Below are 14609 nucleotides of genomic sequence, written 5' to 3'. Positions count from 1 at the left end.
TATTCAGAGTGGTCCATCGATCAACAGCGTCAACATCACCTGGGAGCTTGGCCCCTTCCCACAAAATTATTGTACAGAATCCTATATAATCATAAAAAGTATTTTGTAGAGGACATTTTGCTGGTATAAAAAGACAGTCTGTCAAACTTTAAAATGTTAAGTTAAAAAATATAGGGCTTCCCTGGTGGCGCAGTGGTTGAGAGTCCGCCTGCTGATGCAGGGGACACGGATTCGTGCCCCGGTCCAGGAAGATCCCATGTGCCGCGGAGCGGCTGGGCCCGTGAGCCATGGCCACTGAGCCTGCGCGTCCGGAGCCTGTGCTGTGCAACGGGAGAGGCCACAACAGTGGGAGGCCCGTGTACTGAGAAAAAAAAAAAAAATTTTATAAATAGTATGAATAGTAATTTCAGACTTGTAGGTATGCAGCACACATAAATAGTAATTTTTTTGGATTTTAGAATTATGAATTGACTTATTATCTTATTTTGCTCATCTGTTTTATTTTTTACATTGAATATATATTAATTTACAATAAAAAACAAACAACAGAAGAAAAAAAATACAAGTCAACCCAGAAGTCCAGCCTACCAAAGTGATTTTATTAGTATTTGCCTCTTTTATTTCCTTATATATATTGACTTAGTTAAGATTCTCTCAGAAGGAGACACTGAGCCAAGAAGTCAGGTGCAAGTGATGTGTTAAGGAAATAGTCCCAGGGAGACCAGGTGAGGGAAGCAGGCCAGGGAAGGGAAAAGAAGCCAAGCACAGGGGAGCTTTCTGATGAAACCCCAGCTTCCATCCAACCTGTGGGGAGCTGTGGAGCACCAGACAAAGGCTCTGGGCTTCTAGATTCCCAGGTGAATCAGTTACAGACTACAGGCTAGAGAGGGTACCAGTAAGGCTATTCCAGTGCTCAAGGGCAATTCAGTGAATCGGGTCACGTTGGGAACTACTGGCTGGAAAGCATGCAGCAGCTTGCTGCATGGGTGGGTGCGCCATATGGGAAAAGGAACCCCAGGGCTCTGGGTGGGCACCAGCAGTGTGTGCTATAGGAATGTATATACAGGAGCTGAACTTGAGAAGGAAATACTCTTCTCTATACCCTCCTCTATACTAATTTTTTTTTTTTTTTTTTTGTACGTGGGCCCCTCACTGCTGTGGCCTCTCCCGCTGCGGAGCACAGGCTGCGGACGCGCAGGCTCAGCGGCCATGGCTCACGGGCCCAGCCGCTCCGCGGCACATGGGATCTTCCCGCACCGGGGCACGAACCCGTGTCCCCTGCATCGGCAGGCAGACTCTCAACCACTGCACCACCAGGGAAGCCCTATACTGATCTTTAAATGAACACTTGGGTGAGCGAGTTAAAAGTGTGGTTTTGTAGTCAGTGGATTTGAATCCTCATTCTGCCATTTACCAGCTGCACATCTATGGATCGAGTTACAAATTGTCTCTGAGTCTCAATTTCATCATCTATAAAGTAGGCATAATAATATGCCCCTTAATAAACTGTCATGAAAATCAAATGGAATAACATCTATAAGGTTTCTAGTTTTGTGCCTTTGCATAGTCCGTGCTCCATAAGTGATTTGTTTTTAAACTTCTTTCAGTCTCGGGCTGCAAAGTAAACCAAAAGGAAGCACAGGGATGTGGACCCAGACCTAGACAATCAGAAGAGTATAAAGGATTCACTTTCAGACTGTCAGTTGAAGTGATTTAAACCTACATAGACAGGGCTTCCCTGGTGGCGCAGTGGTTGAGAATCCGCCTGCCGATGTAGGGGACACGGGTTCGTGCCCCTGTCCGGGAGGATCCCACATGCCGCGGAGCAGCTGGGCCCGTGAGCCATGGCCGCTGAGCCTGTGCGTCCAGAGCCTGTGCTCCGCAACGGGAGAGGTCACAACAGTGAGAGGCCCGCGTACCACAAAAAAACCTATAGACATTTTATGTAGCTTTTGATCATCAGAGAAAGATGAACAGTATGCATTTGCTATGGAAAGTTACTAATCCTTAGTCATAGTCATTCTAGTGGATAGTGAAACAAATGTTCACTTTTTTTTTTTTTGGTCTGCAGAGCCTAACCAATTTCTTATAAAGTCCAAATAGTTAGGTAATGAAAATAATGTCTTAGGTTGAGCTCCCTAGAAATAGGGAGATGGAGACTCTTGCACAAGTATTTTATTGAGGGAGTGTTCCCAGGAGAAACTTGTCAGGGATGATGGAAGCAGAATAAAGCAGGAGGAGGACCTAAGAAAGAGAAAGTTAGCCCCAGCCTGATTCCATGGGGAATCAGCTCTGGAGGATGAATTGTAGCACAGAGGTTGCCCTGCTCAGAAGGAAGGAGGTTGGCTGTTAGAAACTTCAAGTTTTTCACCTTGCTCACTGACAAGGTGATTCCAATCAGCCAAAGGCAATCCTCCAGAGGAGAAGGTAACTCTGAACCCAAAGCAACATCCAACCTCAGCAGCTGAGCAGTGGCTACTCCAGCTGTTAATGGAAATGTGTAGCACTGTAGCATGTGGTACAAATGACATGTTTTGTGTGCAGAGTTTTAGGTGGTGATGCCTTGAGGTTCATTTTGTATAACATGCTTTCTTCTTAAAAAGAATGTAAGTTTTACAAACTTCCAAACTTGTCTAAATTATTCTTAATTACAAAGAACAAGAAAGAACAGCAATGAGAACCAATTCAGCAGCTACTTAAAAGGAGAAAGCAATTCACAAATCCCACTGGCAACATCTGTTTCTTCAAACTTGAATTGAGCATTATCAATCACTGAAAATTTTAAACAGGAGACATGTTCAACCTCATGTTCAGGATAAGGTCATGTCTAATTGGTACAAATGAATCAGCTCCAGTGCAGTGAGCTTAGCTATTTTTTATTAAATTCACAACTTAGCAAATTCACTCTGTAGCATGAAGGTGCCCAAGAGAACCACTCAGCCTATAGTCTGTTTTTAAGGAAGGTAGTATGAAAAAAGAGAAGGGAGAATTCAGATGACTTCTACAAACAGGCATAAATTTGAAGTAAATCGTCATCTGTACTGCATTATTATTTTCCAAATATTTGTATAGGGTATATTTTTTCCTGAAATTGTGTTTATTTAACAATGGATCCTGGGGGAAATTTACAAATGAAGGTGGATGGGGCATTTGTGCAGATCAAATAAACTCATGCCAACATTCTTGGATCCTTAGGTAATTGTTACCATATCATGAATTTTATCTGGGCAATAAGGAATAACTGAATATTCTATTAACATTCTGGAAGTCACTGGAGATTTTTTTTATCCTAGATAAATAGTTGAGTATTGTGTGGTGTATGTGTTTTATTCAGAATTTAGAATAATGGCCTTTCCTTTTTATCTTCAGCAAATAGTAAGACTTTGAAGAAGAACTAATACACAAAAGATGATTTAATTTTCATAGGTTTAGTTTTTTACAAGATGATTTGAAATATCCATGTATTTCTTTACATTTGGGAGATTATTATGCTCTTTGTTATTGGGACATGCAGGCTCCAGTGTGGTCCCTTCCTAAGAGAGTTGGAAGTAAAATAAGTATTCCCTCACCTCATAAAAAGTAAATACTGAAATCAACACAGAACAAATGAAATGACCAATAGGCAAAGGATTACTGATAAATGTTTATCAGTAATTCATCCCAAGCTAAAGCTATTGTGAGGTAGGAAACAGATGGGCTCCTGGCCCGGACAGCTGGTGTTTGTCAAGTGGAGTGAAATTGAAGCTTTGTTCTCACCCAGACACTCCAAGGACAAAACTCGTGGCAGAAGCTGAGCTCTGCTAAAGTAAAGAGATAAGGTGCCCGCTCCTGAGATCAAGGAAGACTTCCCTGTCTGCACATGCGCAGGAAGGCTCCTTGGGGGTCAAAAAGGAAGGGGGCCCCACCTCATAATCAGTGTGAACATGCAACCACAGCCCTCTATGGTAGGATCCATCTTAGCAAAAAGTTGCACATGCATCTTGGGGAGGGTTCTAGGACCAGTCAGGTGCGAAAAAAGAAATGAGATAATTGACCAAATGTAAACAAAGACCCAGAAGGACTGTCCTATATAAGAGATTTAAATCACCTCCTTACTGCACTCCTCCTCACTAGGGAGGACGCCCACACCCTTTCTCTCTGGGTGTGTATTTCTGCCTTGCTTCTGTCTTAAATAAACAAAATGCTTCTCTGTGTGCTCTCCCATATGTTGTTCTGCATCTCATAATAAACTTTGTGCCTGTTTTTACAGTTTTTGCCTCCTTGACACATTCTTGCTTTCAAACAGGGGAAAGAGCCAGGGCCGCTTTGCTCCTAGCCTCTAGCCCCTGGTGGTCTGGTGGCTAGAATTCCTGGTTTTCATCCAGGCTACCCAGGTTCAATTCCTGGGCAGGGAACTAAGATCTCTCTTTGGGACTGCTCATTGCTGTGTCTCTGCGATCAGTTGCACAGCTAAAGAGTCAGCCAGGAGGAGGATTGATCAGCAACAGACTCATCACTAAGTGACAACAGCCAGGCTGACTGACTGTGTCTCTCCAGATTCTCCCCCGGGTAGAGACCTCTGGTCTATGTCACACATGCATTTTTGTTATAAATTTAGACCCTTCAAGGCTGGTACCACTAGAATTTTGAATCAACAAGCAATGCTTATTCTGAACATAGTTTGGTTTTATCCATTCATTCAGTGTATATTTATTGAGCACTGATAATGATAATCCTGGAGCTGTTCCTTTCTCTTCCCCTGTGGTGCCCCGTCCCCGCAGTGTGACCTAGCTAGATTGTTTTGGTGTCATCTGGCTTCCAGCTGGATTGGGACAATGGCAGACACTGGTAAGAGAAAGGAGTGGAAAGGAAGGAGAAGAGAAGCCAGGCTAGTTCTCCTTTTCCCTCTTTGCCTTAGGCTGCATCCCAGGCAGTAGCTGTGTCTGTCTCCCCCATAGCTCCAGTTCCCACCTGAATATCCTGCCCTGGTTCCAGCTTCCACTGTGTGACCCTGGCCTCTGAGCTCTTGTGGCACCACGTCCTCCCTCTGTCCCTCTAGCCTAAGGATGGTACCAGCTTCCTTTTTGTTTTTTTTTTTGTAACTATCTGGGCCACCTCACAGTGTCCTGGTTGACTCCTCAGCCTCTTCTATCACCTGTGCCACCAAATCTTTGCATTAACTTCCCTTCTGTGAGAACTCAGAATGGTTTCTGCTTCCCTGGTTGGATCCTAATTTACCATGTATCAAGCACTATGGCATGTCAGGAGAAGATGAAATGCAAAATCAGGCATGACCCCTGCCTTCCTGGAGCTTTCAGTTGGTAGGAGAGACATATTTTAATAGAATAATCACAAATACATATGTGACAATTACACAAGGTTGGATAATTGGAGATTATCACAAGACTCACATGATTCCACAGGATGTACTTAAGGAAGTTTCTAATACAAGCAAACGATATGGCAGGACAGAGAGCATAGGCTATCATATTTTGGTCTAAGACTTCTAGGCATAACTCTCTAGGTTCTTTCTTAGTTGCTCAGGACAGGGCACACTTCATCTTCAGATTATACATGAACAAGATAACGGTGAGCCCAGGCACACATTTACTGAGGGCTTTTTTATACCACTGGCTATATAAAAACCCAGGCTGTGTAACCTATTAAATCAGGTACAAACTATCAATCTACACATCCCTAAAAAGTGTAGACAAACTAATACATGTTGCCTCTAGGGGAATTTTGAACTTTAAACAGAACATTATGAAGTTGGAGTTAGTATATTTCAATCTTCCCTTGACCAGACTTCTAGACATCCCAGGAGGTAAGCACAGTGCTACCCAGTATAGCTGCAAGTTTAACCTCTCCTTACACAATATGTAAACTTACAGTATGTGCTCTGGAATCAGAAAAATCACACTGATGAAATAGCATTTTATGTGAGACCTGAAGGATGAGGAATAAATTAAGTTGGCCCTTACGGAAGGGAAGAGTCTAGTAGAAAGAACAGCATTTTGCAGGAAAGACCCAATTCAGCAAAGACTGAAAAAAAGGCAGTGTGACTAGAAGCTTAAATAGAAATTTTGGCAAGGGAAGAGGCCAAAGCCAGGTTCACTGAGAGCTCAAGTAAGGTTTTTACTGGACCAACTGGAGGAGAGATTCACTTTTTACTTGGGATTCCAGCAGGTTGTAAGCCTGGAGCTGCTGGTAGACAGTTTCACTACCTTGTGGGGACATTCCAGCTGAGGTTGTGTTACCAAGTCCAAGCTTGCTCTACTCACCCCACGACAGGCCAATAAATTGGAGACGAGGTGTTGAGGCAAGGAATACGACTTTATTTGGAAAGCTGGCAGGCTGAGAAGATGGTGGACTAATATCTCTAAATAACCATCTTATCAGGGTTTGGATGCCAGTTTCTTTTATAGCACAGAGATGGGGAGGAGATGAGGAAGTAAAGTAAAAAGGCCATAAGTTTTGCAAATATCCCCTGGAATGGCCAGCCTCAGGGAGGGGATGTGTTAATTTCTTCTTTTTTGTAGCCATCCACAGGTGGACAGGGTCCAGATGTTTCCCTAAACAAAGGCACTGTGGTTTAACATTCAGAGGGGCAGGGCTCCCGGAGGCAGGCCATTATGTATAGACAGTATCTTTTAGTGAATAAAAGCAACCGGGAAGCAAAGGTTAAAGTAAAAGAAACAGATCCAACATGCAGTCAGAGTTGGCTCTTCCCTGTTATAGTTGGAGCTCACACAAACGAAAGCAGAGCTGAGAGAGCAAAGAGCCAGAGGAGAGTGCCAGAAAGCACAGCAGAGAGAGAGAGAACAGTTCTCATGTCTTAGATCCAGGCTTGCTCAGTCTACCCTTGAAATTCTAAGTTTTAGGACCTGTCACATTCTCTTTTTATTATATTGGTTTGTGTTAATGTTACTGAATGCAAGTTCCTGTGCCTGACACACAGTGAGGCCAAACAATACTAAAGATTGGAGTCTGGAGCAGAGAAAGGTTCACTGCAGGGCCATGAGAGGAGAGCAGGTGGCTCATGCCCCAGGAAACCCCAAACTTCCCAAAGGGTTTCAGCAAGGCATTTTTAAAGGCAAGGTGAGAGAGGAGCATGATTGCCTTTTGCAAACTTCTTGGTGTAGGAATCCTTTATCCTTGCAGCTCTCTACATAGGTCAGGTCATGGTGTCCCTGTAAACCTCCAACAAGACAAATGTTACTTTCTGTTCTGCAACTTTTTAATCTCCATTTGGATGGAAAAATGTTATAGCCTTAAAGGTCAGAGCCTTGAGAATGGGTGATCCTTTATATTTTAGGCTATAGGCAACGTTCTTAACTCATAGCAAAAGCAGTGGGATACAAAGGTTAAAGTAAAAGAAACAGATCTAATATGGAGTCAGATTTATTCTTCCCTATTACATTAAGTGTTCTAATACTAAAAGGAAAGCCCTGCAAAGGATATTGAGAAGTACCAGGAACTGTAGTGTTACCAAAGTCAAGGAAATTCCTAGGATGGTGGAGGAATCAGCAGAATCAAATAGAAGACCATCACTTCACCAAATCCATATGATTGCTTTACCAACCCCTCCAGGGTTTTTCCTGCTATGTTGAAAATATAACATCATCTAAACTTAAATTATTTTAAAATTAGTCATTATACAGACTAAAAATTATGCACGTGCTCTTTTAGTGCCTAGTCACGTGTAGAGAGAAGTTTGCTCTTGTGCTAATTCATCCCTGACTGTTATACCCCTGAGTTGCTGCATCTGTTCTTTAGAGTGTTTCTTTGTTTCTTTTTACTGAACTATATTAGCTTTCCATTTTGCCACCCAAAACATAGCTAATTGTGTGAAGCTTCTAATCAGTGCCCACCCATAGAGGGGTTCCCTTACCTTATTGCTCTCCTAGTTGAGTCTCAACTCCACTCCAGACTCCAAGATGTATAAAAATCACAATCCCTGGGGCTTCCCTGGTGGTGCAGTGGTTGAAAATCCGCCTGCCGATGCAGGGGACAGGGGTTCGTGCCCCAGTCTGGGAAGATCCCACATGCCACGGAGCGGCTGGGCCCGTGAGCCATGGCCACTGAGCCTGCGCGTCCGGAGCCTGTGCTCCGCAATGGGAGAGGCCACAGTGGGGAGAGGCCCGCATACCGCAAAAAAAAAAAAAAAAAAAAAAATCACAATCCCTTCACTTCTTCTGAATGATTGGCAAATAAACAAGAAGGAAGTAGTCTCAAAAACTCTTTGCAAATGACCTTACAAGAGTTTTTCTTTTCAGAGCGTAAGATGGGATGTAGAGCTTACAAAATAAAATAAACTTGAAATGGATTAAAGACCTAAATGTAAGGCCAGACACTGTAAAACTCTTAGAGGAAAATATAGGCAGAGCACTCTATAACATAAATCACAGCAAGATCATTTTGACCCACCTCCTAGAGAAATGGAAATAAAAACAAAAATAAACAAATGAGACCTAATGAAACTTCAAAGTTTTTGCACAGCAAAGGAAACCATAAATGATGAAAAGACAGCCCTCAGAATGGGAGAAAATATTTGCAAATGAAGCAACTGACAAAAGATTAATCTCCAAAATATACAAGCAGCTCATGCAGCTCAATATCAAAAAGCACAAACAACCCAATCCAAAAATGGGCAGAAGACCTAAATAGACATTTCTCCAAAGAAGATATACAGATTGCCAACAAACACATGAAAGGATGCTCAACATCACTAACATAGGTTTTGGATCATCGTGTTTTCATTGTCATTTGTCTCTGGTATATTTTGATTTCTTCAGTGATCTCTTGGTTATTTAGTAACATTATTTATCCTTCATGTGTTTGTGTTTTTTAGGGTTTTTTCCTTGTAATTCATTTCTAATCTCATAGTGTTGTGGTCAGAAAAGATGCTTGATGTTATTTCAATTTTTAAAATTTTTCTGAGGCTTGATTTGTGACCTAAGATGTGATGTATCCTGGAGAATGTTCTGTGTGCACTGGAGAAGAAAGTGTAATCTGCTGTTTTGGGATGGATTGTCCTTTAAATATCAATTAAATCTATGTGGTCTATTGTGTCATTTAAGGCTTCTGTTTCCATGTTTATTTTCATTTTCGACGATCTATCCATTGGTCTAAGTGAGGTGTTAAAGTCCCCCACTATTATTGTGTTACTGTCGATTTCCCCTTTTAAAGCTGTTAGCAGTTGCCTTATGTATTGAGGTGCTCTTATGTTGGGTGCATATGTATTTATAATTGTTATATCTTCTTCTTGGATTGATCCTTTGATCATTATGTAGTGTCCCTCCTTATCTCTAGTAACATTCTTTATTTTACAGTCCATTTTATCTGATATGAGTATTGCTACTCCAGCTTTCTTTTGATTTCCATTAGCATGGAATATCTTTTTCCATCCCCTTACTTTCAGTCTGTATGTGTCCCTAGGTCTTAAGTGGGTCTCTTGTAGACAGCATATATATGGGTCTTGTTTTTGTATCCATTCAGCAAGGCTGTGTCTTTTAGTTGGAGGATTTAATCCATTCATGTTTAAGGTAATTATCAATATGTATTTTCCTATGAACATTTTCTTAATTGTATTAGGTTTGTTTTTGTAGGTCTTTTTCTTCTCTTGTGTTTCCCACTTTGAGAATTTCCTTTAGCATTTGTTGTAGAGCTGGTTTGATGGTGCTGAATTCTCTTAGCGTTTGCTTTTCTCTAGAGCTTTTGATTTCTCCATTGAATCTTAATGAGATCCTTGCAGGGTAGAGTAATCTTGGTTGTAGGTTCTTCCCTATTTTCACTTTAAGTATATCTTGCCACTCCCTTCTGGCTTGTAGAATTTCTGCTGAGAATTCAGCTGTTAACCTTATGGGGGTTCCCCTGTATGTTATTTGTCCTTTTCCCTTGCTGCTTTCAATAATTTTTCTTTGTCTTAATTTTTACCAATTTCATTACTATGTGTCTTAGCGTGTTTCTCCTTGGGTTTATCCTGTATGGGACTCTGCACTTCCTGGACTTGGGTGGCTATTTCCTTTCCCATGTTAGGGAAGTTTTTGACTATAATCTCTTCAGATATATTCTTGGGTCCTTTCTCTCTCTCTTCTCAACCCTATAATGTGAATGTTGTGTTTAGTGTTGTCCCAGATGTCTCTTAGTCTGTTTTCATTTCTTTTTATTCTTTTTTCTTTATGCTGTTCTGCAGCAGTGAATTCCACCATTCTGTCTTCCAGGTCACTTATCCATTCTTCTGCCTCAGGTATTCTGCTATTGATTCCTTCTAGTGTAGTTTTCATTTCAGTTATTGTATTGTTCAAATCTGTTTGCTTGTTCGTTAATTCTTCTAGGTCTTTGTTAAACATTTATTGCATCTTCTCGATTTTTGCCTCCATTATTTTTCCAACATCCTGGATCATCTTCACTCTAATTCTTCTGAATGATTTTTCTAGAATGGTGCCTATCTCCACTTCATTTAGTTGTTTTTCTGGGGTTTTATCTTGTTTCTTCATCTGGTACTTAGGCCTTTGCCTTTTCATCTTGTCTATCTTTCTGTGAATGTATTTTTTTGTTGTTCCACAGGCCGCAGGTTTGTAGTTCTTGCTTCTGCTGTCTGCCCTCTGGTGGATCACTGTTTCTGTTTTATGTTTTTCTGGCCCCAAGGCTTGTGGGATCTTAGCTCCCCAACCAGGGGTTGAACTCGTACCCCCTACATTAGAAGGTGAAGTCTTAACCACTGGATTCCCAGGGAAGTCCCAAGAGGATTTTTTGAAAGCACCCCAGGGTATTAATGTACAGCAAAGCAGAGACCATTTCTGGGTGTTGTGTAGAAGCAATGTAAATTTGCTATTTATTTGGTGCTGGAATATCTAGGGAAGTAGAGATTCTTTAGTACCTACAAGCAAGGGCTGTAGATCACAAGATGTCAAATGCTAAAAGGAAAATGATAGGAAGAGTTTCCATTGGTGAACCCCCAATGGAAGCTCAAACTTTGTAGACTCCTCATGACTTTACTGATAATGTATTCTCTCCCAACACCTACTCATAAGTAGTGAAATACTACTGAGGAGAGGAGCTGAAATGGAAGAAAAGTATGACATTTGCCTCCTAGGAGGAAAGATTTTCTTTGACCAATGCATTTCATAAATCCAGGAGGCAGCATCAACATAGAATACTATGTGAGCAGTGCCCCCTGCAGTTGTACATGCACCAGCCCTGTCTATAATTCATCTTCATGAAGAATGCACACCACTGAGGCAGGTTGGATCGACAGTACTGCCTCTTCCTGAAGGTTATTTGGTTTCACATTGCAAACATCTTCCAAGGGATTGCAAGTCACATTTCTTTTTATGTTCAGTAAATTATCCGAAGAACTCCAAGGGCCATAACATTTCATAAGGAACTCAGCTCTGGTAACAGAAAGGCAATATTTTTTATCTCTAGCTTTTGAGGTAGGCAGCTGGAAATATAGCCAAAGGATTGCAAGTTCACAAAAGTGAAATCAAGCTTTGAGTTGCAGGTTTGAGACTCCCTAGGTCTCTTTCTCTCTCTCTGCTGCTGGCTACGCTGTCACTCAAGGAGAGATGGAACAGGGCCTAGAGCTGCCTGTCAGTGCATATGGTGGTTTATAAACAGCTGAGATTACAGACTGTTGACTACCCCTGACTAATAGACTTATCCGTAGGTTTGTGGTGAGGACTCAATGGGATAATATATTGTAGGCAATTGCTCTACTTACTATCTGTCACACTATAAAGTGCTAAATACATATATGTTTCTATCTTTCAGTTAGGCATTACTGGACTTTGTCTAAATATTTGCATTTGTGTAGCTTTCAGGATTTAATTTTCAGGCCAGATTGAATGATACAAGCTACCTTTAGAAGTATCGACTCTGACATTTACTTATACATGAAAATTATTAATCAGCAAGTTAGTAAATCATATTTTCATCTCGTGATAATTGATGATATAAAAGAACCTCTAAGAATTTAACATTACTTTGCTCACAAAAGTGAAATAGTAATGACGAAAACTGTATCTAATCTTTTTTTTAATAAATAACCACATGTAACTGATTTACTCAGCTCTTACCAAATCAAGTGAGGGAAAGCTAAACTGGTTTATAAATATTGGAGGAGTATTTAGTTTTAACACATAATAAATGCAAAGCATAAGGATTTAAAGAAGAAACTCAAAAGAAATAATATTCTAAAATAATGTTGGTTCTTCCTTTCTCTCATTGCCAGTTTTTCAAACATTTATGTTTTACCTATAAATATGCACCTGTATAAATTATGACTAACTCTATTTACACTGCTTCATGGTAAATATTTCGCTGAATGTGTGGGATTTTAATCTCCGGTGTACTGTGTACTGAAGGATAATAAATTTGACAACAGAAATAGATACTTATGTTCCATTAAAAACCACCTCTATAATTCATAACTAGGCTGAGGTTCTGCTCCCAAACAAATGATATGCTTAACTTCCAAAAGGATTAAAACAAATTTTCCAGTTATGATTTCCAGAGTCATATTTTCCTCCATTTTAAAAGATTGCAATATTTATATTATTTTCCATGGGTTCTCTAAATAATAGCTAAATGCCTTGACAATAAGTATGATTTGTTAAATTCAATGATCTCTTGATAAGTGGTAGTTTGATTATTTGCTCACATTATCAATCATCATGTCATTTATTTAATTTTTATATTTATTTTTAATATTTTTTTCTTATAAAAGGAATACATAATCATACAGGAAAAATACCCTGCAAATTAGGAGAAAAAGAAAAAAAAGTCACCCATTATTCTAGCCCTAGAGAAAACAAGTTACCCTCTTGATGACTTTTTATTCCAGTTCTTTTGCTCTGCATACATTTGCCATAAAGGTACAATACAAATACAAAGTAATATATACTGGTGTTTTTGGATAAACAAGGTCCTACTGTATAGCACAGGGAACTATATTCAATATCCTGTGATAAACCATAATGGAAAAGAATGTGAAAAAGAATATATATGTATAACTGATTCACTTTGCTGTACAGCAGAAATTAACACAACATTGTAAATCAACTATACTTCAATAAAATTAAATAATAATAATAATATATACTGTTTTTTAGCCTTCATTCTTGATTATAAATGTAACCTATATGGCTCCCTATAAAGAATTCTGAAAATATAAAAATTAAAGCAAAATCATAAACTAGGGAAAACCCATCAGAGATTACCATTATTCATATTTTAGTGCTTCCATTAAAAGCAATCATTACTCAGCTACTTCAGAGTTTACTCAAAGAAATATTCCCTAAAATGGTCCTCAGAAGCATGATTATGTTTTCCAAATTTTTATTTACTTCTGAGTTGGATCACTGTCATTCATCACGAATTTGCAATAGGAGACAACTACCTGTTACATCCTGATGTTATAGATACAAAAGACCCAGCCTCTTGTCACCAAGAGCTCCAGGTTTGAGGAGGATATAGACTAGAAAACAATGACAATACAGAGTGATTAGGTCTAACATTTGAGATAAGCTCAGTCTGCAACAGAACTGGTTGGACAGAACACAAACCTATCCTGCTGGGGGTGAAAGAGTCAGGAACACAAGCTTCCTAGAGCCTATGCAGTAGGGCTTCACTCTGAGGGAGGGGTGCAGCCAAAGACGGGGAGGAGGAGAGTCAGCAGGGAGCATCCACTGTCCAGGATCAAAGATAATCCCACATTGTTGTAAGATAGAAAGATGGAGACAAGAGATGAGGTGGGAGAAGTTGGCACAGGCTTTGTATTTCATAGGAGTCTGAGTTATATGGAGAAGGTAACAAGGCAATTAAGCAACAGAGTTGACATGATCAGTGTGCATTTAAGAGGAGCATTCTGGTTGCAGGTGGGAAGGGATGAGAGATATGGCAAGGATGAGGGCACAATAAGCTATGGCAGTCATCCAGATTAGTCATGGAGAGGACTGGAGTGAAGGCACAGGTAGCAATCAATGTCACGAATGTCAAGGAGGCTTAGAATATTCCTTACCCCTCCATGTGCCACTTGGGGATTAAACTTGGATATTGATCATGCCAGCCAAATTGTTGATAAGACAGTATCTCTCAAGACTTACTTTGATGATCTCCTTTGATATGAAATTGAACAAGACAAATAAGGATATATTTTGGATCCTGCTCCAAAGGGATCATCATATAAGACCTGGGTAAGATTCCAACACGATAATTGAAATCCGGTAATAGGGACATATGCTATATCACTCATGGAGAGTGAATGGCTTGAAGACCCTTTTAGGGCAAAATGACCACTGCGGAAGAACTAGAAAAATACTTTGGGTCACGGTGATTTATCTGAGCTTCAAGCTGAAAGTAGAATAAATCTATTCTGAACAATGTACTTACTGAATCATAGTCATTCATAGTATATTAACAAGATAGTTACCCAAATGGGTACATATTTGCTGAATAAACAAATATTGGATAGGGGATGAGGACTTACAAATGCCAAGGTATGTAGAGGTTCAATATCAATTTTTTTGTCGACTGGGATTGCTAATGTGGTTTGCAGTGTTCTCCTAATCAAGGTGACTGACACTGAAAACTATCCAAATTTTTTAGCACAGTTCTTACACCTGTCT

This window comes from Kogia breviceps, chromosome 14 (genome assembly GCF_026419965.1).
Source record: "Kogia breviceps isolate mKogBre1 chromosome 14, mKogBre1 haplotype 1, whole genome shotgun sequence".
NCBI classification, from domain to species: Eukaryota; Metazoa; Chordata; class Mammalia; order Artiodactyla; family Physeteridae; genus Kogia; species Kogia breviceps.
This window is presented reverse-complemented; position numbering follows the sequence as displayed.